Source organism: Gossypium arboreum, chromosome 4 (assembly GCF_025698485.1).
Source record: "Gossypium arboreum isolate Shixiya-1 chromosome 4, ASM2569848v2, whole genome shotgun sequence".
In the NCBI taxonomy this organism is placed as follows: Eukaryota; Viridiplantae; Streptophyta; class Magnoliopsida; order Malvales; family Malvaceae; genus Gossypium; species Gossypium arboreum.
In genome coordinates, this window is record NC_069073.1 from 89,064,572 (window position 1) to 89,087,732 (window position 23,161).

Below are 23,161 nucleotides of genomic sequence, written 5' to 3' on the forward strand. Positions count from 1 at the left end.
CCTTGCCCAGCCCCCGTGGTCGACACTGTCACAATAACATGGGCATGGGAGAAGCGAACAAAGATTGACACGGCCATGCAACATGGCCGTGTAAACCAATGCACCTAATTTTGAAAACCACAAAACGCACGGCCTGGAACGAAGGTACACGGGCGTGCCCCACGGCCGTGTGCCCTAATTTCTCTATAAACACCTATTATCTATTTTAGCTTTGTCTTTATATTTTGAAATTACTTTTTTATTTCCTGTTAATTCCATTTTATCTTGAGTTTTTACAATTTTTATTTTTAGCTACTTCATTACGAGTAAATATGGTTCATTATATTTCCTAAAGAGTTCCTGATTTTATCACAGTCATAAAGAGCTCCAAAGCTCATCATCAAAACAGGAATTAAAAACTCCAACAACATAGGACTTATGGACTAATGAACCTCTACCACTGCCGGAGTATCCTCCTCACTCTCATCATTGCCTTCGCCGATTATTCTCCATAACTGCAATGGAAGGAGTTCATTCATCATTCAGGAAGTTTCACTTCTCTCCCTATCTTATGATTATAAATCTATCTTTGTCAATATATCTTTCTTTGTACATTGAGGGCAATGTAAGTGTGGGGGGTCTTTTATATCATCATTAGAAATCCCTGAATTTTGTCTTATTCTCACGTGAATCACTCATATCACTAGTAGATGAATTTTGATTAATTTATGATTTTTATTGATATGTCTTAAATTAAAACATAGGTATTTATGCATTGATTGTTTAAACTTTAAGACATTAGGGAATCAAACATGACAAGTTGATTTTTGAAGAATTAAAAACTTTTAGGTTGTTTCCCTAAGTTTAGGTATTATCTTGAGTTGGAATTCACAAGTTTGAACTTCAAAAAGCCATAATTTTTGTGAGATCTTGAGCCTTTAGAGCATATTTTATTCCTTTCATGCTCACTTTCATTATGAGTGCATCAGTTTTGATTTGTTATTCTAGAACTTGCTTTATTATGCATGTCAAGACCACACCATGATTTGATATGTCAAGATGATAAAGGAACTTAGGTTTAACCCATTCACTCCATAAAAGCCTACCTCCATAATTAACCCTTAGTGAACCCCTTCTGAGCCTAACAAGCCATTAATTGATTTACCCTCAATATTAACCCATAACCCATTATTGTTGAAATCCACTAATTTGATCCCTATTTTTGTCGAGAATTGATTTGAACAAATTGCTTAGTTATGTTCTGTTCTTCTAAATATTTGACTTGTTCTTAAAAAAAACAATACTTACATATATATTAGTAGTAATTCGTCATTTTTGAGCTTGAGTGTTAATTCCATATTCTGAGAAGAAGCTCACTTGTATTCAACTAATGACTAGTTATTTTTCTAGCTAGGTAATTTTTCAATTCAATCTCAATTCTAACCCTTTCCTTTAGCTTGTGACCACACCCCCTAACCAAAGCCACATTACAACCCTCTAAAAATACCTTTTTGATTGATGTATTAGCTCAATATATAGTGGTGGAGATTTGATTTTCAAGCAAGCCTATGATAATAACTTTTCATATTCACTAATGAGTGCTTTTATTGATGTCCTTAAACACCTTGAGTGATTTGAGTGAATCTTTGGTGAGGATTTAAACTCTGTGATATTTTGATCAAAGGTAATCACTTAGATGTGGGGAGACACCTATGTTTTCGTGATAAAATGCTCAACTTGGAATGTTTGAAACTTTGATGTACTTTTAGTTCAATTTTCAATGTATGAATACTTATGGATTATTTTGAGATATTATTGATAGGGATTATAAATTGAGAAGAAATTATTTTAATTATGAGTTGAGGATTTTTGCTTGAGGACAAGCAAGTGCTTAAGTGTGGGGGTATTTGATAAACCGTAATTTATACATATTTCTATCCCATGCTTAGCCCATTTATGAATGCTTTCTCCTTAGATTTGGTGAATTTGATGCTCCTAATCCTTTAATTTCATGTTTTACACTTAGGAGAGCATAGGAGAGTAAAAAGAGTGAGAAACGGGTCTAAAACGGAGAAAGTGGACCCACATGGGAAATCAATACGGCCTGGACTTCCTCATACGGGCGTGTCTCATGGCCGTGTCCATTTGGCAAGATTGAAGCATGACTTACACGAGTAGACTACACGCCCGTCCCTATTCAACAACCTTGACCACAGGCTAGAGCAATCGCACACGGGCGTGTCCTTGCCGAGCCCAAGTATAGTCCTATTCAAAAAAGGCCAACTTTTAGGGCTCTTAGGCATCCAAAAGCCTATTTAAACACCTGAGGAGGCACTTAAGAGGAGGACACAGAGTAGGAAGCAAGGAATTTCTTAAAGAAAGAGCCTAGTGATCCATCTCAAAAGCCAGATTCATCATCAAGACTGAAGATCTCCCTTCAAGTTCCTTCAGGAGTTTTGGGTTTTCTTATGTTTTGTTATCTTTATGCTTTTAAGATGTTTTCTTTCATAAGTATGAACTAATCCCCCTAAATATCTAAGGGGAATGAAACATAAGACGGATCTTGTTATTATTATCTGAATTGTATGATAAATATTTGATTTGTTCTTAATTATGTGTTCTTAATTCTTGTTTTGATATTCTAGGATATTGATTCAAGTTAAGATCTTATTCAGAGGAGGAATAGACCCTATCTAAGAGTAAATTTTTCATAATTAAGCGGAGTTGATTGCACTCTTAGAGATAGGGTGACAAGATTTTTCTGAATTAGGGTGAAACCTAATAAAGGAATCCATAGATCAAGTTAATGCAATTCTAGGGTGTTAATTAGAAAGAGATTTCAATTATTCAACCTAGGGTTAGACGTTATTAGTCTCGAGAGAGATAATAATATGACTTAGGGATTTCTACAGATCAAGTCAAATGAATAAATCGTCTGATTCAGAGTCAAATAACAAGTGAAGTCTAGGTGGATTTTTCCTTTGGTATTGTCTTAATCAATCGAATTTTTTCCCAAAAGTATTTTCCCAAGTTTTCTTTCTGTGCATTCTTAGTTACTAATTAGTTTAGATAACCAAACCTCTTAATTTTTAGGCTAGATAATAAAAAGGAAGTAAATACTAGTAATCGTAGTTCCTTTGGGTTCGACAATCCGTTCTTGCTGAACTATACTACTGTTCGATAGGTACACTTGCCTTAATCGTGATAATAAATTAGTCTCAAGAGTGATTCATTTATAAATTTTTAAAACCTATTACGAATATCAAGTATCACTGCCAGTCATCCATTACTAATACATCTTAAATCATTCATCAAATAATTGAAGATACAACATTCAGTCAAATTTATCCAACTCATTTATTAATAATTAACATGATTCAAGAATTAAGCATCGAATGTAACAAAAAGTTTCAAACACATTTGCATTAACCATAAATAAACCTTGCAAACTTCATTAAACTCAATAAATTTTTTTTTTGAAATGTGAGTGTATTTCCAAACCTCATATGCATTCGCCGATACTTAAAGTTTGCATTGTCCTTGATGCACTAAAATTAGAATGCAATGACAATAGAAATGCAACGAAAATGTGCAATAACAAAATAAAAATTACTGCTATGTGTAATGCATGAACACATAAAAAAACTGAAAATAAACTAAATGCATGAACATTACAACTAAAAAAAATTGAAAATAAACTAACTCAGTTTTCCTTAACCAAAGATGTTGCTGCATGATGTTTCTTCTTCCTCCTCTTTTTCTCCTCCTTCTTGCGTTTTTTGTCTTTGGGGCACTTTCTATTCTTTTCTTTGGGCTTCACACGGTCCCCAAATCGCTCCTCAGGTTTTAGCTTTGCCCGGGCATCATTGGTTTCTTTCTTTGTAGCTTTCACTCGTTTAGCTCCATCTCGCTCAAAATTATCAGTAGTTGCACCCACAAACTCGGGTGCAGTGACAATGTTCTTGGTAGATTCTTTCTTAGCATCTTCTTCCTTGTCCTTCTTGTTCACATCTACAACAAGGACTTCCTTCTTTTTAACAACAACTTCCTCCTCAACAGCAGGTTCCTCTTGACCAGCAATGTTGGCACCCTCGACCAGGCTACCAATCCTTTGCATGCACTCCTCATTGTCCCTTGATTCCTTTTCTTTCTCATCAACAGAGATGTGTATAATGGGCGGGGATGCAACTAATTTTTATGGGTCCCCTAATTCATCATCTTCGAATGAGAGTTAATAATCTCGAATAACCGGTAGGAACACTAGAAATTCTAGTATTAGGATCAAGCTTAATTGACTTAATACGACTACAATAGAGTTGTTTCGAGACTTGATATAATATCAGATGATCGATGGGATCTGAAATTTCTAATATGCCCTCCTTCTTGATGAGTCGTAAGTGATAGTACAATAGTATGAATTGCATTGACAATAAAGTCCAAGTGTGTCAACAATGGTACCTAATTATTCTATAAAAAAAAAGTAAAACAAACTTGAAGAAAAACAAAAAACAAAATAAAATAAAATCATATTATAAAAAATCAATAATAATTAAATTTTTTTTGACCAATTTAATGGTCTCTACTTGCTTTTGATTAATATTCCCAAAAAGTGTTTCAATCACTGGCCATTCACTCTGAATTGGTGTCTATCATGTAAATCTCTAATTGTGACCACACCATGAGGGAATACTTTGATAACTTCGAAAGGACCAGACCAATGAGAGCGCAATTTACCCGGGTGCAATTTCAGTCTAGAATTGAATAATAAAACTTGTTGACCCACGATAAATTATTGCTGCAAAATAATTCTGTCAGGGCATCATTTGGTCTTTTCCTTGTAAATTGTAACATTTTCATAGGCATTTTACTTAATCTCCTCTAGTTTAGTGATATCCAACAGCCTTTTCTTTCCAATAGCTTCATAGTCCATGTTTACTTGCTTAATTGCCCACATTACTGCTCCAGTTCAACTGGCAAGTGTCATGCTTTCCCAAAAACCAATTGATAAGGCGACATCCCTAATGGAGTTTTATATGTTGTCTACAATGCCCATAAAGCGTCATCTAGTTTGGAAGACCAATCTTTTCTCGACGGGTTCACAACCTTCTTAAGAATACTTTTAATTTGTCAATTTGATACTTAGGCTTGTCCATTAGTTTGTAGATGATAAGTAGTAGTCATTCTATGATTAACTCCATATCTCTTCAGTGCAGCTGCCACTTAGTTGCAATGAAAGTGTGTACCCTAATCACTGATCAATGCCTTTGATGTGCCAAAGCGAGTGAGTATATTCTTGTGAAAATATTTAAGCATTGTATTTGCATCATTCTTTGGGACTGCAATAGCTTCAACCCACTTCGAGATTTAGTCAACAACTACTAATATATAAAGATTTCCAAATGAACTTGGAAATGGTCCCATAAAATCCATACCCTAAACATCGAACAATTCAACCTCCATAATTGGCTGCTGTAACATTTCATTGAGTCGGGATATAAAACCAGCGCGCTAACACCTATTGTATTGATTCATAAAATTGTGGGCCTTTCTGAATAATGAAGGACAATAGAATCCTGATTAGAGAACTTTAGCAGCAATTTACATGCCACTGAGATGATCTCCATAAGGTGCATCATGATAGTGCTTCAAGATTGAAAGCATCTCCTTTTCTGAAACACATTGTCGAATAATATTGTCATTGTATACCTTGAATAAATACGGCTCATTCCAATGATACTTCACTACTTCATGAAGAAATCTTTCTTTTTAATGGCCTATGACACCAAATGGGAGTTTTCCACACACTAGATAATTAACCAAATCCGCATACCAAGGGGTTGCATATACAACAAATAACTTCTCATATGGGAATGCGTCGAAAATTCGAAGTATGTTTCCATCTTCACTGCCAACTTCCAATCAAGACAGATGGTCTGCAACTTGATTCTCTGTACCCTTGCGGTCTTTTATCTCGATGTCGATTTCTTGCAACAGTAAGATCCAGCGTATTAGTCTTGGTTTTTCTACCTTTTTTGAAAAAAGATATCTCAACACCTAGTGATCAATAAATACAGTAAACTTGTTTATTTGTAATTTTAAATATGTTTCCATTGATCTATTGATTAATGGTCTGGTACTATTTTGGATGCTTGTGATGTGTGGCAAAGGGGAGGCTAGGGTTTCTAAAACCCTAGCTGACCATTGTAACATCTTGGGCCGTGGGCCCTAAAAAAGAGATAATAATAATATTTAATAATAGTAGTAGTAGTAATGATAATAATAATTTGGGCCCTTGACAAGCCCAAAAAGGAAAGAAAAAGAAAAGAAAAACAAAGGCCTCCATTTTACCAAAACTGGGTGGGCTTCGAATGGCCCAAGAAAGAACAAATATTTAAAGGGAACAAATAGGCATCCAATTGGGCTCGAACAAAAATGGGTGTCTACAGTTGCCCCTATTTGTTCGTGGTTTGCATAGTAAGAAATGTACCAAAATGACTCGTAAAGTTTGGAGGACGGTGGGAGTTTGATCACACTATCGACAATCTCATTTTGGGTATAAAAGAACTATTCATTTTGATATAATGGCATATTTAGGGTAACTTATCTTTTGGTTATATGTGTCATTTAAATTAGCCAAGTGTAATGGCTCATGATAGTTGATGAATCATTTTGTATATGGCCCTGAAATATGGCTCATATTTTGCTATTGGGTTGTAACCCTTATTAATCATGTATGCATGCAATGTGTCTCTATCGATATGGATGTCTAAGAATGAAGGATGTGAATGATAGTATGTTGATTTATAAATGAACCATAATACACACATATATATATACAAAATGACCATAACAAATTATAAATAGGTAAAGTTGGAAAGGGGATATATACCTAATGGTTGCATGTTGGTATGAAAACATTGAAAGAAGCTTGCATATTTGAGATGGTGCTAAATAGCATTAGGGGCATAGATTTTAATCATCAAATTGGATATTGGAGTAATCAAATGTGTTTTGTTGTATGCTGAGAACATGTATAAGTGAGTAAGTCTTTAAGGGTGACAAATGGCTTGGAAAATAGCCTAGAAGTTGTCCACACGAGCAGACACACGGGCGTCTGTCTAGACCATGTGTGATACACGGTCTACCCCATGGGCGTGCTATTCAGCCGTGTGTCCCCTGCATCTAAATTTTACAAGCCAGAATACCAATAGTAAACACATGGGCTAAGACACGGGTGTGTGTGTTGGTTGTGTAAGAGACACGGCCTATCCACATGGGCATGTACTCTGGCCTTGTAAAGTCTGCACCATTTTATGAAAAATCACTTAATATTATTTGGCCATACGGGCGTGTGGTACGCCCGTGTGACCTTATTTTGCTGATGACGTCATAGTTAGAGAGTTACACGACTTGAGGACACAGGTGTGTCAAGCGCACATAAGCGTGTCCCCTTTTTACAGGGGCGTGTGACTCTGTATTAAAGAAAATTTCCCAAATTTTTCTATAGTTTCTGGTTTGGGCCCGAACTATTTCCAACGTATGTTTTGGACCTCGTAGGTCCATACAAGGGACGTTTTGCATATGTTTGAATGACTTTAAAATTGAAAGAAATTTTATAGCCTGGTTTTGCATGAACGTTTGTATGTATGTCTGGTAATGCCTCGTACCTTATCGCAGCCATGGGTACGGGTAAGGGGTGTTAGATTTAGTGGTATCAGAGCTATAGTTTAGTCTATTCTCAGACTAACGTAGCATGTATCTAGTCTAGCTATACATGCGATTACATAAGTTACGATAGTGTGACTTCTCCTAACCATTTTAGATGTATTTGTATATAGTAAATGTCTTCCAACCAAGCCCGAGATGAGCCCGAGGAAGCTGAGAGCCATGCTCCAGCTTCAGTACAACAAGCCACATTTCGTAGTAGTAGGAGGCCATTGTGGGGGGCCGGGAAGAGGCAAAGGTAGCCTTTTTCAAAATAATGGATGAATGGTTTGGTTGGAACTTGACAACCAACCCTTCTAATAAACCGTAATTTATACATGTTTTTATCCCATGCTTAGCACATTTATGGATGGTTTTTCCTTAGATTTGGTGATTTCGATGCTCCTAATTCTTTAATTTCATGTTTTATACTTAGGTGAGCATAGAAGAGTAAAGAGAGCGAGAAACGGGCCAAAAACAGAGAAAATAGACCCATATGGGAAATCAACACTGCCTGGACTTCCACACACGGGCGTGTCCCACGACCATGTCCCTTTGGTAGGATCAAAGCACGACTTACACAAGTAGACTACATGCCCGTGCGTATTCAACAGCCTTGACCATGGGCTGGAGTAATCGCACACGAGCGTGTCCCTGCGAAGCCCAAGTATAACCTTATTGGGAAAAGGCCAATTTTGAGGGCTCTTAGGCATTCTAAAGCCTATTTAAATACTTGATGAGGCACTTAGGAAGGGGGACACAGAGTAGTTGGCAAGGAATTACTCAAGGGAAGCCGATTGGTCCAACTCAGAAACGGATTCATCATCAAGACTAAGGATCTCCCTTCAATTTCCATTCAGGGGTTTTTGGTTTTCTTTATGTTTTGTATTCATTATTCTTCTGATATGTTTTCTTCTATAATTATAAACTAAACCCCCTAAATACCTAAGGGGAATGAAACCTAAGACGAATCTTGTTATTATTATCTAAATTGTATGATGAATATTTGACTTGTTCTTAATTATGTGTTATTAATTCTTGTTTTAATATTCCAGGAAATTGATTTAACTTAATGCTCTTATTCAGAGGAGGAATAGGCCCTGTCTAAGAGTAAATTTGTCATAATTAAGCAGAGTTGATTGCACGCCTAGATATAGGGTGACAAGATTTTTCCGGATTAGGGTGAAACCTAATAAAGGGATCCATAGATCGAGTTAATGCAACACTAGGTGTTAATAAGAAAGGGATTTCAATTAATCAACCTAGGGTTAGACGTTATTAGTCTTAAGAGAGATAATAATATAACTTAGGGATTTCTACATATCAAGTCAACGAAATAAATCATCTGATTCAGAGTCAAATAACAAGTGAAGTCTAGGTGGATTTTTCCTTGGGTATTGTCTTAATCAATCGAATTTTCCTAAAGGCTTTTCCCCAATTTCTCTCTGTGCACTCCTAGCTTAGTTAATTAATTTAGATAAAAAAAATCCCTTAATTTTTAGCTAGATAATAAAAAGAAAGTAACTACTATTACTTTTGGTTCCTTTGGGTTCGACAATCCGGTCTTGCTAAAGCTATACTACTATTTGATAGGTACACTTGCCTTTATCGTGATAATAGTTAGTTTCAAGAACGATTAATTATAAATTTTTAAAACCTGTCGCGAATATCACGTATCAAGTTTTTGGCGCCGTTGCCGGGGAACTAGGATATTAGGAACACTCAATTTTTATTACTTTAGCCATTCTACTTTATTTTCAATTTAAATTTTTATTTTATTTTCTAATTTTTCTTTTATTCGTTCCTGGCAGGTTTATATAGTGTATGGCTAGAAGAAACCATTCGAAACCATTACTGTTTGATAGTGAGATCGTTCGCACAATTCACAGAAATTGAAAAGAAATAAGGCGAAGCTTATAATACACAGAGTAAGAGAAAGACGATGATACTTCAACCACAACTGAGGAGATGGCTGAAAACTAAGAAAATCCACTACCTCTTGTGATTGTTGTTAATCAAAATCCTGCTCCACGCACTATGTATGATTATGCTAATCCTTCTTTAACAAGAACTGAATCGAGCATAGTTAGACCTGTTGTAGCTGGAAATACTTTTGAGTTGAAACCTAACACAATTCAAATGATTAAGCAATTTGTTCAGTTTGATGGTTTGTAGGACGAAGATCCCAACGCTCACTTGGCAAACGTTTTGGAACTATGTGATACATTTAAAATTAATGGCGTTTCTGATGACGCCATTCACCTTAGATTATTCTATTTTTCATTGAAAAGCAAAGCTAAACAGTGGTTGAATTCGTTACCACAAGGGTCAATCACTACTTGGGAACAAATAACTGAAAAGATTTTATTAAAATATTTTCTGCCAGCTAAAACGGCTAAATTACGTAATGATATCTCTTCTTCTGTGCAGATGGATTTAGAAACACTCTACAATACATGGGAGAGATACAAGGACCTTTTGAGAAGGTGCCCTCACCGTGGGTTACCACTTTGGCTACAGATTCAAACGTTCCATAATGGCCTGAATCCTTCTACTCGAAAAATGATCGACACAGCCGCTAGCTGAACCATCAATAATAAGATACCTGAAGATGCTTATGAATTTAAAGAAGAGATGTCACTGAATAATTATTAGTGGCAAGTCATGAGGACAAAGCCAACGAAAATAGCTGGCATTTTTAACGTCGATTCTGTTACCATGCTCTCTAATCAGGTAGAACTTTTGAACAGAAAAATTGACGGTTTTTAGTTCTTCATAGGTTCACCCAGTAATGCAGTGCGAAGCAAGAGGAGGTGGATCAAGCAATTCAGATTAACCACGCTATGGCCACAACATGGAGAATGAGAAATTAAATTACATGGGTAATAATCCTCGATCTCAAAATAATTCGTATAGCAATACTTACAATACAGGATGAAAGAATCACCCAAATTTTTCATGGGGAGGCCAAGGGAATCAGTAACCACCACCACATCCAGGCTTCCAACAACCACCCTACCAACAAAAGAAAAAGCCAAACCTTGAGAAGATGCTAAAAAAATTCATCTCAGTGTTAGAAACTCGTTTTCAAAATACTGAGACAACACTTAAAAATCAAAAAGCATCGATCCAAGGGCTCGAAACTCAAATAGGTCAACTAGCTAAATTGATATCTGAACAACCATAAGGTAGCCTGCTGAGTAACACTGAACCCAACCCAAAAGACCACTGAAACCAGTTACACTAAGGAATGGGAAAGTGTTAGCTGAATCTGAAAAGAAACCACCACAAGAAGTTGACAGAAAGGAGATTGAACACGAAAACAATAACAATCTAATGCCAAAAGAATATAAACCACCAATCACATACCCAGCAAAGTTAAAAAAAGACCGCATAGATGCACAATTCCTTAAATTTCTTGATCTTTTTAAACAACTGCATATTAACTTACCTTTTTTTGAAGTTATATGCAATGCCTACATATGCAAAATTTTTAAAGGAGCTTCTAACAAACAAAAGGAAGTTTGAAGACTTAGAGTAGGTGACGAAGAGATTATTTTTAAAATTTATGATGCCATGAGATTTTCTAGAGAACAGGATGACTCGTGTTATTTCATCGACTCTATTGATCATGCTACTCAAGATTCTTTTCAGGAAATCATACACAAGGGCACGATGGAACTATGTCTCACCCAAGGAGAGGGGATGGATGATGATTCTAAAATAGGAACCGAACAAAACTCCATTGAAACCTCCCCAAAGCAGAATATGAGGGAATTAAGGTAAAAGATGAACTTAAGTAAAAACCCTCTATTGACGAACCTCCTAAACTGGAACTTAAACAATTGCCGAATCACTTGGAATATGCATTTCATGGAAATAATTCCATATTACCGGTAATTATTGCATCCAACTTGCAACCCAAGGAGAAAGGGGAATTACTCCAAGTATTAAGAGAGTATAAAAGGGTCATAGCTTGGAAAATTTCTGACATTAAAGGGATCAGCCCTTATTTTTGCACCCACAAAATTTTAATGGAAGATGAATATAAACCATGTGTACAAGCCCAAAGACGACTGAACCCCAACATGAAGAAAGTTGTTAAAGCTGAGGTAATTAAACTCCTAGATGCTGGAATAATTTATCCTATTGCTGACAGTTCCTGGGTGAGTCCAGTGCAGGTTGCTCCTAAGAAAGGAGGCATGACTGTTGTAGCCAATGAGAAGAATGAATTAATCCCAATAAGGACAGTCACAGGTTGGAGAGTGTGCATTTATTATAGGAAGCTAAATGATGCCACAAGAAAATACCACTTTCTCCTTCCATTTATTGACTAAATGTTGGAAAAATTGTCGAGACACATGTACTACTGCTTTTTAGATGGACTCTCTGGCTATTTCCAAATCCCAATAGCTCTTGAAGATCAAGAAAAGACTACATTTACATGTCCATACGGTACGTTTGCTTATTGTAGAATGTCTTTTGGATTATGTAATGCTCATGCTACTTTTCAGCGTTGCATGATGCCCATTTTTTACGAACTCGTAGAAGATGTCATGGAGATATTTATGGATGATTTTTTGATTTTCAATAACTCTTTCCATCTTTGTCTAAAAAATTTAAAACAGGTGTTAATAATATGTGAGGAAACAAACCTTGTGCTTAACTGGGAAAAATGTCACTTTAGGGTTCAAGAAGGTATTGTGTTAGGACATAAAATTTCTAGTAGAGGGATTGATATTGATAAATCTAAAATTGAAACCATTGAAAAACTACCTCCCCTAATTCGGTTAAGGCTATTAGAAGCTTCTTAGGACATGATGGATTTTATAGAAGATTTATTAAAGACTTTTCTAAAATAGCTAAGCCTTTGACTAAATTACTAGAAAAAGATGTGCCTTTTAATTTCGATCAAGAGTGTTTAAAAGCATTTAATACTTTAAAGGATAAACTGACTAAAGCTCCATTTATAATTGCACCTTATTGGAATTCACCTTTTGAACTAATGTGCGATGCGAGTGATTTTCCAGTAGGTGCAGTTTTGGGATAGCGAGGAGATAAACATTTTCAACCTATCTATTATGCTAGCAGGACTTTGACAGCCACAAAAGAAAACTACACCACCACGAAGAAAGAGCTGCTAGCTGTGGTTTTTGCATTCGATAAATTTAGGCCATATTTAATATTGTCTAAAGTTGTCATTTATACTGACCATTCCACTCTTTGCCACCTTTTGACTAAAACTGATACAAAACCTCGACTCATTCGATGGATCTTACTATTGCAGGAATTTGACTTGGAGATTAAGGATAAGAAAGGGGCTGAAAATCTTACGGTTGACCATCTCTCCAGGCTTGAAAACTCAAGTACCAAAGAACCAGATGACATTGAAATAAATTATTCATTCCTTAAAGAACAATTTTTTGCTATATCTGATTCTGAGGTACCTTGGTTTGCAGATATTGCAGTTTTTTTAGCCGCTAACATTATCCCAAAAAGGTTGACGCATCAGCAAAAGAAGCGATTCTTCGCTGATGTGAAAAACTACTTCTGGGAAGACCCTTTTCTTTTCTGTAAATATGCAGATCAAATCATTAGGAGATGCGTTACAAGGATAGAAGCATTGAAAATCTTGGAACATTGCCACTCAGGACCGACTGAAGGACATTACAATGGAAATAAGGCGGCACATAAAGTCCTCGAATCAGGTTTTTATTGGCCCACTCTATTCAAAGACGCCAACAGGTATGTTACTTCTTATGACAAATGTCAAAGGACAGTTAATTTATCCAAACATGATGAAATGCCTCAGACATATATGCTCTCATGTGAAATATTTGGCGTTTAGGGTATCGACTTCACGGGTCCATTCTCTAGTTCATTTGGGAATAAATACATCTTAGTAGCTGTTGATTATATGTCCAAATGGGTTGAAGCCCAAGCTTTACCCACTAATGATGCTAGAGTAGTAGTATGATTCCTTAAGAAACTTTTCTCTAGATTTGGTACACCTAGAGCAATTATCAGTGAAAGGGGTACTCATTTTTGTAATGCCCAATTTGACAAGGCCCTCAAGAAATATGGGCTTCATTACAAAGCAGCTACCCTTATCACCCTCAAACTAGTGGCCAAGTCGAAGTAGCGAACCGAGAGCTTAAACGTATCCTAGAAAAGCCAGTAGAATTAAACAGGAAGGATTGGGCGATGAAAGTAGATGATGCTTTATGAGCTTATAGAACTGCTTTTAAGACTCTCATAGGAACATCACCTTGCAGACTTGTTTATGGGAAAAGTTGTCACCTACCGTTTGAGTTGGAACACAAGGCATTCTGGGCTATAAAATTTCTAAACCTTGACCCCAAACTTGCAGGTGAAAACAGGTTGATGCAGTTGAACGAGTTAGATGAGTGGCGAGCCAATGCATATGAAAATTCGCGCCTATATAAGGAAGTGACGAAGCGCCGCCACGACGCCCATTTGAAGCACCGAAGTCAATTTGAAGTTAGAGATCTTGTCCTGTTATATAACTTAAGGCTCAAATTGTTTCCTAGAAAGCTTAAGTCACGATGGTCAGGTCCTTTCGTAGTTCAAACTGTGTTTCCATATGGCACAGTAGAGGTAAGTCATCCATCACATGGCACTTTTAAGGTAAATGGACATCGTTTCAAAATGTATAACGATGAGAATTTCAAAGAAGATAAAGTGGAGCTATGGCTCCACGAAGTTACCTAAATATACCCACAAGGTAGAGTCGAGCTTAGACTATAAACAAGCGGTTCTTGGGAGGCACCCCGAGCACTAACGGTGTTAACTTCTTTAAATTTTAGTCTTTAACATTTAATTCACTAATTGAGTCACTGAACATAGGATTTTCAAAACCACACGGCTAGGCACACGAGCGTACCATAGGCCGTGCACATACCAAAGGATACAACACAGCCGTGCAATATAGCCATGTTAAAACAGAACAAAAACGTTCCCCAACACGGGATCCGATAAAGCTGCCACGGCCATGCGACATGGCCGCGGGCAATCCTGCAAAATTAACACGGGCGAGCAACACGACCGTGCCCTCTAACCATGGTCGAGCTTGTAAAAATAACATGGGTGTGTGCCTGCATACACGGGTGTGGGAGAAGCAAACGAAGATTTAAACGACTGTGCAACATGGCCGTGTACACCAATGCGCTGGATTTCGAATACCTCAAAACGCATGAGAAAAAATGAAGGCACACAGGCGTGCCCCACGGCCGTGTGTCCCAATTTCTCTATAAACACCATTATTTATTTTATTTTTATCTTTATATTTTGAAATTACTTTTTATTTCCTTTTAATATTATTTTATTTTGAGTTTTTACAATTTTTATTTTTGGCTATTTCATTACGAGTAATTATACTCCATTATATTTCCTAAAGAATTCCTAATTTTGTCACAGTCATAAAGAGCTCCAAAGCTCATCATCAAGTAGGAACTAAAAACTCCAATGGCAAAGGACTTATGGACTAATGAACCTCTACCACCACCAGAGTATCCTCCTCCACTCTCATCATTACCTTGGCCGATTATTCTCCATAATTCCAATTCAAGGAGTTCATTCATCATTCAGGAAGTTTCACTTCTCTCCTTATCTTATGATTATTTATCTATATTTTTCAATATATCTATCTTTGTACATTAAGGGCAATGTACATCTTAAGTGTGGGGGGTGTTTCATATCATCATTAGAAATCCCTGAATATTATCTTATTCTCACGTGAATCACTCATGTCACTATTAGAATGAATTTGAATTAATTTATGATTTTTATTGATATGTCTTAAATTAAAACATAGGCATTTATGCATTGATTGTTTAAACTTTAAGACTTAGGGAATCAAGCATGATAATTTGATTTGTGAAGAATTATAAACTTTTAGGTTGTTTCCCTAAGTTTAGGTATTATCGTGAGTTGAAATTCACAAGTTTAAACATCAAAAAGCCATAATTTTGTGAGATATTGAGCCTTTAGGGCATATTTTATTTCTTTCATGCTCACTTTTATTATGAGTGCGTCAGTATTGATTTGTTATTCTAGAACTTGCTTGATTATGCATGTTAAGACCACACCATTTGATATGATATGTCAAGATGATAAAGGCACTTAGGTTTAACCCACTCACTCCACAAAAGCCTACCTTCATAATTGACCCTGAGTGAACCCCTTTGAGCCTAACAAACCATTAATTGATTTACCCTCAATATTAACACATAACCCATTATTGTTGAACTCCCCTAATTTTGTAACACCCCGAACCCGAGACCGTCGCCGGTGTCGGACACGAGGGGTTAACAAGCCAAAACCACTAATGGCACCGACCAATTCGACGTTCCCAGGCAAGCTGGAAAACTGCGTCGCTGTCGCCTTAAAAAGCATATCTCGAGTTTCACAATTCGGAAACTGATTCCGTAAATTTTCCCTGAATTTAGACTCATATATCCATTCATGGATTTATTTCTAGAATTTTTGGTTGGGCCAATTGGTACAGTTTATTAGTTAAAGTCACCCATGTTACAGGGGTCGACTACATTGACCTTCGCGCGTTACAACTTGAATATATCTCTGTACAGGGTTTCAATACTGATTCCGTTTGTTTCTAATGAAACTGAACTCAAAAAGGAATCTGTATATATAAGGCATGACTTCTAATTCATTCTGGATAATTTATGGAAAATTTTCAAAGTCGTGACAGGGGACCCAGAAACCGTTCTGGCCCTGTCTCACGAGAACTTTAATATCTCTCGGTATACTGATCATATGATAGTTTTGTTACTTTCATATGAAAATAGACTCGTCAAGATTCGATCACATAATTTATTCACTATTTAAAACCATTTCTACAAATTTTGGTGATTTTTCACATCCACGTCACTGCAGCTGGCAGCCTCTGTTTTTAAGGTAGGCTTTACCTATATTGTAGTTCCCATGGACCAACTATAGTCTAGTCATACTTAGGTCCACATATGATCATATTTAGCCATTCCAATGGCTGATCATGTGACCAACTCTCTCATTCCAAACCATAATCACATCATGAAACCAAATATAATTACAAACCACATATGGTCAAATTCCATACTCCACTTTTACGAACCATTTTCGCATGGCCGCACACATATACATCACAAAGTACTTAAAAACAACCGAGGGTAGTCCTATACATGCCATATCCAAAACTCAACTAAAGGAGTACCAAAAAGGGCTTTGATAGTGTGGTTGACTTCAACTTCTATGATCCCGAATCTGATCGCTAACGAGCAAAATCTATAAACAGAGAAACAAAGAAACGGAGTAAGCAATTTATGCTTAGTAAGTTTTGAGCCATAATATACACACAACCAAAGCATAGCATTCAAGTAGCTAAACAATAATTCATATGTACAATTTCTCAATGACATGCTTACTTCACAATCCCAACTCTTATATTCATACACAAATAACGGCCTAGTTAATGCCGATAGCTCATTTATCATTAGAGCGAATATTCGTACGCATTTACTCATAGTGTGCAAAGCACACACAAAACATACCTTGTTGGGAATTTCACAAATGCAATAACTGAAAATTTTCCAGCAGCTTATAAATTTCAAATCACATACCTTCAGAGTTTATCCGGATATAGCTACTCGTTCAAAACACCTTCGGGACATAGCCCGGTAATGGTAACCCGCACAAATGCCTTCGGGACTTAACCCGGATATCACAACTCACACAATTGCCTTCGGGCTTAGCCCGGATATCATAGATCGTACAATTGCCTTCGGGCTTAGCCCGGATATCACAATTCGCACAATTACCTTCGGGCTTAGCCCGGATATCACAATTCGCACAATTGCCTTCGGGCTTAGCCCGGATATCACAATTCGCACAATTGCCTTCGCATCTTTGTTTCAATTTCATAACAAACTTTTATGCACATTTTACTTAATCAAAAATATCATTTCGGCTTAATGGCCATATACAAGGGCACAGTTTCGATTGCTTATTACTTCATTCAATCGAATCAAAATCTAAGTTTCGATACTCGAAAACTTACCTCGGATGTTGTCGAATGATTCCGATGGCTATTCGACTACTTTTTCCTTCCCTTTATCGGATTTGGTCCCTCTTTGCTCTTGAGCTTAATTTAACAATTAAATTGATTCAATCATTTGGGTATCGAAAAGAGGAACTCAAGGCACTTAGCCCACATATATTCACTAGACATTAAAGTCACATAAGTACGAATTCATGAATCAACTCAACACACAAGCCTTCAACATGCTTACTCATGGCGAACAACACAACCTCTTAGGCACTCATTCATGGCCGATTATGCATGTTGATGTTGAGGCCAATTACATGTTTAATACCACACATGAATGGCACACATTTTACTAGCTAATGCTTTACATATTGTAGCTCAATACACATCTATCATTTACTTCATAACCAAAACATAATCACAAGAAAATACATACTTTGAGATAGTATGTATGTCATACCAATACATCATGTGCAAACATATGTACACTTATAGGTGCAAGGCAATCTCAAGGTGTTCATATCCATTCAAAACACAAATTTTACCACTCAAGTAACAAGCATAAATCATGCTCATGAATGCACCATGGTCGAATACATCACAACCATACCCTTTCAACTTCGGTCATGGTTAAACAAAAAAATTCAATGTTTTACTCAAGATTGCTACAAAGAAATTTCAAGAGTAGTCAATCCATCACCACATGCATCATTAGCAAGCTTCACATTTAGCATGCAATGGCTTTAACACAATATCCACCTTGGCCAAATACCATTTTCATGGCATAACAAGGATTTGAACCATGGCTAACATGCACATCAAGTTAGCAACCAAAACAAGCATGAATCTCATGACACAACCTCAAACATACCTTAATCTTGATGCAAGTATAGCCAAATCTCCTTCTGGTTCTCTTCTAAACCAAGCATGAAGCAAAAATCCTTCCTTTTTCCTTAGTATTTTCGGCCAAAGAAGAGAAAATGGATGAACAAAATGTTTTTCTTTCTTTCTCTACAACTCACGGCAACAAAGGGGACATCCACACTCTTTTTTTTTGTTCATTATTTCCCTTTTTCTCCATTTCTTTATTCTTTCTAACATGATCCATTAACTAGACATGTTTGGAACATGTTCCCTTGCCCATGCTCTTTATTTTATTATTTCTAACATCCACCATTAACAAAACATGTTCAAGACATGTTTTCTTTAGCCCATCTTCATTACCATGGCCGGCCACTTCCTATAGTTGGCTAAATTGACATGCAAATCCCTCATGTCTTTACTTCATGCATTATTTGGCCACTTAAAAATTCACCTATCACATTTCAAGTCCTAACACATGGGTCCTTTCTTATGAATTAGCACCTAATTAATAAAATCAAGGCACGAAATATTTACGCATATAAATTCCACATACAATAAGCACAGAATATAACACCTAATTATTCTTGTGACTCGGTTTTGTGGTCCCGAAACCACTCTCCGACTAGGGTCACGTTAGGGGTGTCACAAATTTGATCCCTATTTTTGTCGAGATTTGATTTGAACCAATTGCTTAGCTATGTTTTGCTCTTCTATGTATTTGACTTGTTCTTAAAAAAAATTACTTCAATACAATTAGTAGTAATTCGTCGCTTTTGAGCTTGAGTTTTAATTCCATATTCTGAGAAGAAGCTCACTTATATTCAACTGATGACTAGTTATTTTTCTAGCTAGGTAATTTTTCAATCCAATCTCAATTCTAACCCTTTCCTTTAGCTTGTGACCACACCCCCTAACCAAAGACACATTACAACACTCTAAAAGACCTTTTTGATTAATGTATCAGCTCAATTTATAGTAGTGGAGATTTGATTTTCAAGCAAGCCTATGGCAATAGCTTTTCATATTGACTAATAAGTGCTTTACTTGATGTCCTTAAACACCTTCAGTGATTTGAGTGAATCTTTAGTGAGGATGTTAAACTCTGTGATATTTTGATCAAAGGTTCACTTAGATAAGGGGAGACACCTATGTTTTCGTGATAAAATACTCAACTGGGAATGTTTAAAACTTTGATGTACTTTTAGTTGAATTTTCAATATATGATTACTTATGGATCAATATGGGATTATAAATTGAGAAGAATTTATTTTGATTGTGAGTTGAGGATTTTGCTTGAGGACAAGCAAACGCTTAAGTGTGGGGGTATTTGATAAACCATAATTTATACATGTTTTTATCCCATGCTTAGTAAATTTATGGATGGTTTCTCCTTAGATTTGGTGAATTCGATGCTCCTAATTCTTTAATTTCATATTTTATACTTAGGTGAGCATAGGAGAGTAAAAAGAGCGAGAAACAGGCCAAAAATGAAGAAGATGGACCCACATGAGAAATCAACACGGCCTGGACTTCCTCACACAGGCGTGTCCCACGGCCGTGTCCCTTTGGCAAGATCGAAGCACGGCTTACATGGGTAGACTACACGCCCGTGCCTATTCAACCGCCTTGACCACGGACTGGAGTAATCGCACACGGGCGTGTCCCTGCAAAGCCCAAGTATAACCCTATTCGTAAAAGGCCAATTTTGAGGGCTCTTAGGCATTTTAAAGCCTATTTAAACACCTGATAAGGCACTTAGGAAGGGGGACACAGAGTAGGAGCAAGGAATTACTCAAGGGAAGCCGATTGGTCCATCCTAAAAGCCGGATTCATCATCAAGACTGAAGATCTCCCTTTAATTTCGATTCAAGAGTTTTGGGTTTTCTTTATATTTTGTATTCATTATTCTTCTGAGATGTTTTCTTCTATAATTATGAACTAAACCCCCTAAATACCTAAGGGGAATGAAACCTAAGATGGATCTTGTTATTATTATCTGAATTGTATGATAAAATTTGACTTGTTCCTAATTATGTGTTCTTAATTCTTGTTATAATATTTCAGAAAATTGATTCAAGTTAATGCTCTTATTCAGAGGAGGAATAGACCCTGTCTAAGAGTAAATTTGTCATAATTAAGCAGAGTTGATTGCACGCCTAAAGATAGGGTGATAAGATTTTACCAGATTAGGGTGAAACCTAATAAGGGGATCCATAGATCGAGTTAATGCAACACTAGGTGTTAATGAGAAAGAGATTTCAATTAATCAAGCTAGGTTTAGGCATTATTAGTCTTGAGAGAGATAATAATATAACTTACATATTTCTACGGATCAAGTCAAATGAATAAATCATCTGATTTAGAGTCAAATAACAAGTGAAGTCTAGGTGAATTTTTCCTTAGGTATTGTCTTAATCAATTGAATTTTCCTAAAAGTTTTTCCCCAATTTCTCTCTGTGCACTCTTAGTTTACTTAGTTAATTTAGATAAACAAATCCCTTAATTTTTAGGTTAGATAATAAAAAGAAAGTAATTACTAGTACTCTTGGTTCCTTTGGGTTTGACAATCCAGCCTTGCTAAAGCTGTACTACTATTCGATAGTTACACTTGCCTTCATCGTGATAATAGTTAGTTTCAAGAACGATTAATTGTAAATTTTTAAATCCTGTCGCGAATATCACGTATCACCTGCTATACCACGACCTTTCCCACCTCCTACCCAATCTAAAGAAGAAGTACCACAAGGTATGGCACCAGTAAGAATTGGTAAAGCTCCAATAGATAAACTGGGGAAATATGGGGCTGAATAGTTTAGGGCTACAATTGAAAATGATCCAGAATGGGCTGTGTTTTGGCTTGAGAACACCGTGTGAGTTCTTACAAACTATCGTGTACCCCTGACAAATGTCTGAAGTGTGCGGTGTCTCTCTTGAAAGACACTATACTACTAGTGGAAGACTGTATCATCAGTAGCACCGAGAGAAAATATTACATGGAAGTTCTTTCCAGTTGAATTTAAAAAGAAGTATATTAGTCAAAGGTTCTTGGATCAGAAGAGAAAGGAATTTATAGAACTTAAGAAAGGAGATTGGACTGTGTCAGAATATGAACGGGAGTTTGTCCGACTGAGCCAGTATGCTCAATAGTGGGTTCAGACTGAAGCGGAAATGTGCAAGTGCTTCGAAGAAGGATTAAACAAGGATGTTAAACTGTTGATTGGGATCCTTGAGATAAGAGTGTTTGCGGTGTTGGCTAACAGAGCCAAGAAAGCTAAAGAGCTAAGTAATGAAAAGAAACAAGCAGAGAGGAAGGCTTGAGTTCCGGGCAAGAGATTCATGAGTAAGACATATACATCTTCCACAAAGAAGTAGAGAAGCCACCAGGAATGCTCCAATTCATCAGTGGAATATTTGGGTAAAATAAGAACATCTAAGCGCCCTAATCCACGGTCTTCATCTCCCATAACAACTAGTGTGGGGAGTGTGGGAAACTAAAAGCCACAGTGTAACAGTTGTAACAGGTTTCACTTTAGAGAGTGCCGAATGAGGAGCGGGGCATACTACAGGTGTGGTTCCCTTGACCACTCCCTTAAGAATTACCCGAAATGAGATGATAAGAAAGTTGTGCCCAACCCGAAACTGAATGCTCCTATCTCTCAAGGTAGTCCTCCAAGATACCCCAGAAGTGCCAGTGGTGGTCGTAGTGTTGCAAATGACTCCACTACAAAATCAGAGGTTTGAGCCTCGGCAAAAACTTATGCTATATGTGCTAGAGAGGAAGCCTCAGCTCTTGATGTCATTACGGGTACATTTTCTCTTTATGATATCTTTGTTGTTGCTTTAATTGACTCGAGGTCAACCCATTCATATGTCTACATGAAATTGGTGTCTAGTAAAGAATTACCGGTAGCATTTACAGAATACGTGATTAAGGTGTTGAATTTATTAGGCAAACATGTACTAGTTGACAAGGTATGCAAGAAATGCCCTTTAATGATTAGAGGCCATTATTTTCCAGCTGATTTAATGTTGTTTCCATTTAATGAGTTCGATGTTATCTTGGTATGGATTGGTTGACACTACATGAAGCTATAGTAAATTGTAAACAGAAGGTCATTAAATTGAGGTGTGAAAATGGCAAAACTCTTCGAGTTGAACCAGAGGAGTCATGCGTTCCATCCATTGTGATTTCCTCTATGTTGGCTCAAAAATGCTTGGGAAAGAGATATAAAGCTAACCTGGCTTATGTGTTGAATACTAAGGAATCTGAATTGAAAGTTGAATCAGTGTCAGTAGTATGCGAGTACCCAGATGTGTTTCCGGAGGAGTTACCAGTTTTACCTACCGTTAGAGAAGTTCAATTTAGCATTGACCTAGTGTCGGGAACAACACCTATTTTCGATTGCTCCATATCGGATGGCTTTGATGGAATTAAGAGAGTTAAAGTCTCAGTTACAAGAATTGACAGATAAGGGTTTCGCAAGCCCTAGCTTCTCTCTTTGGGGTGCATCGATACTATTTGTGAAAAAGAAGGATGGTTCTATGAGACTA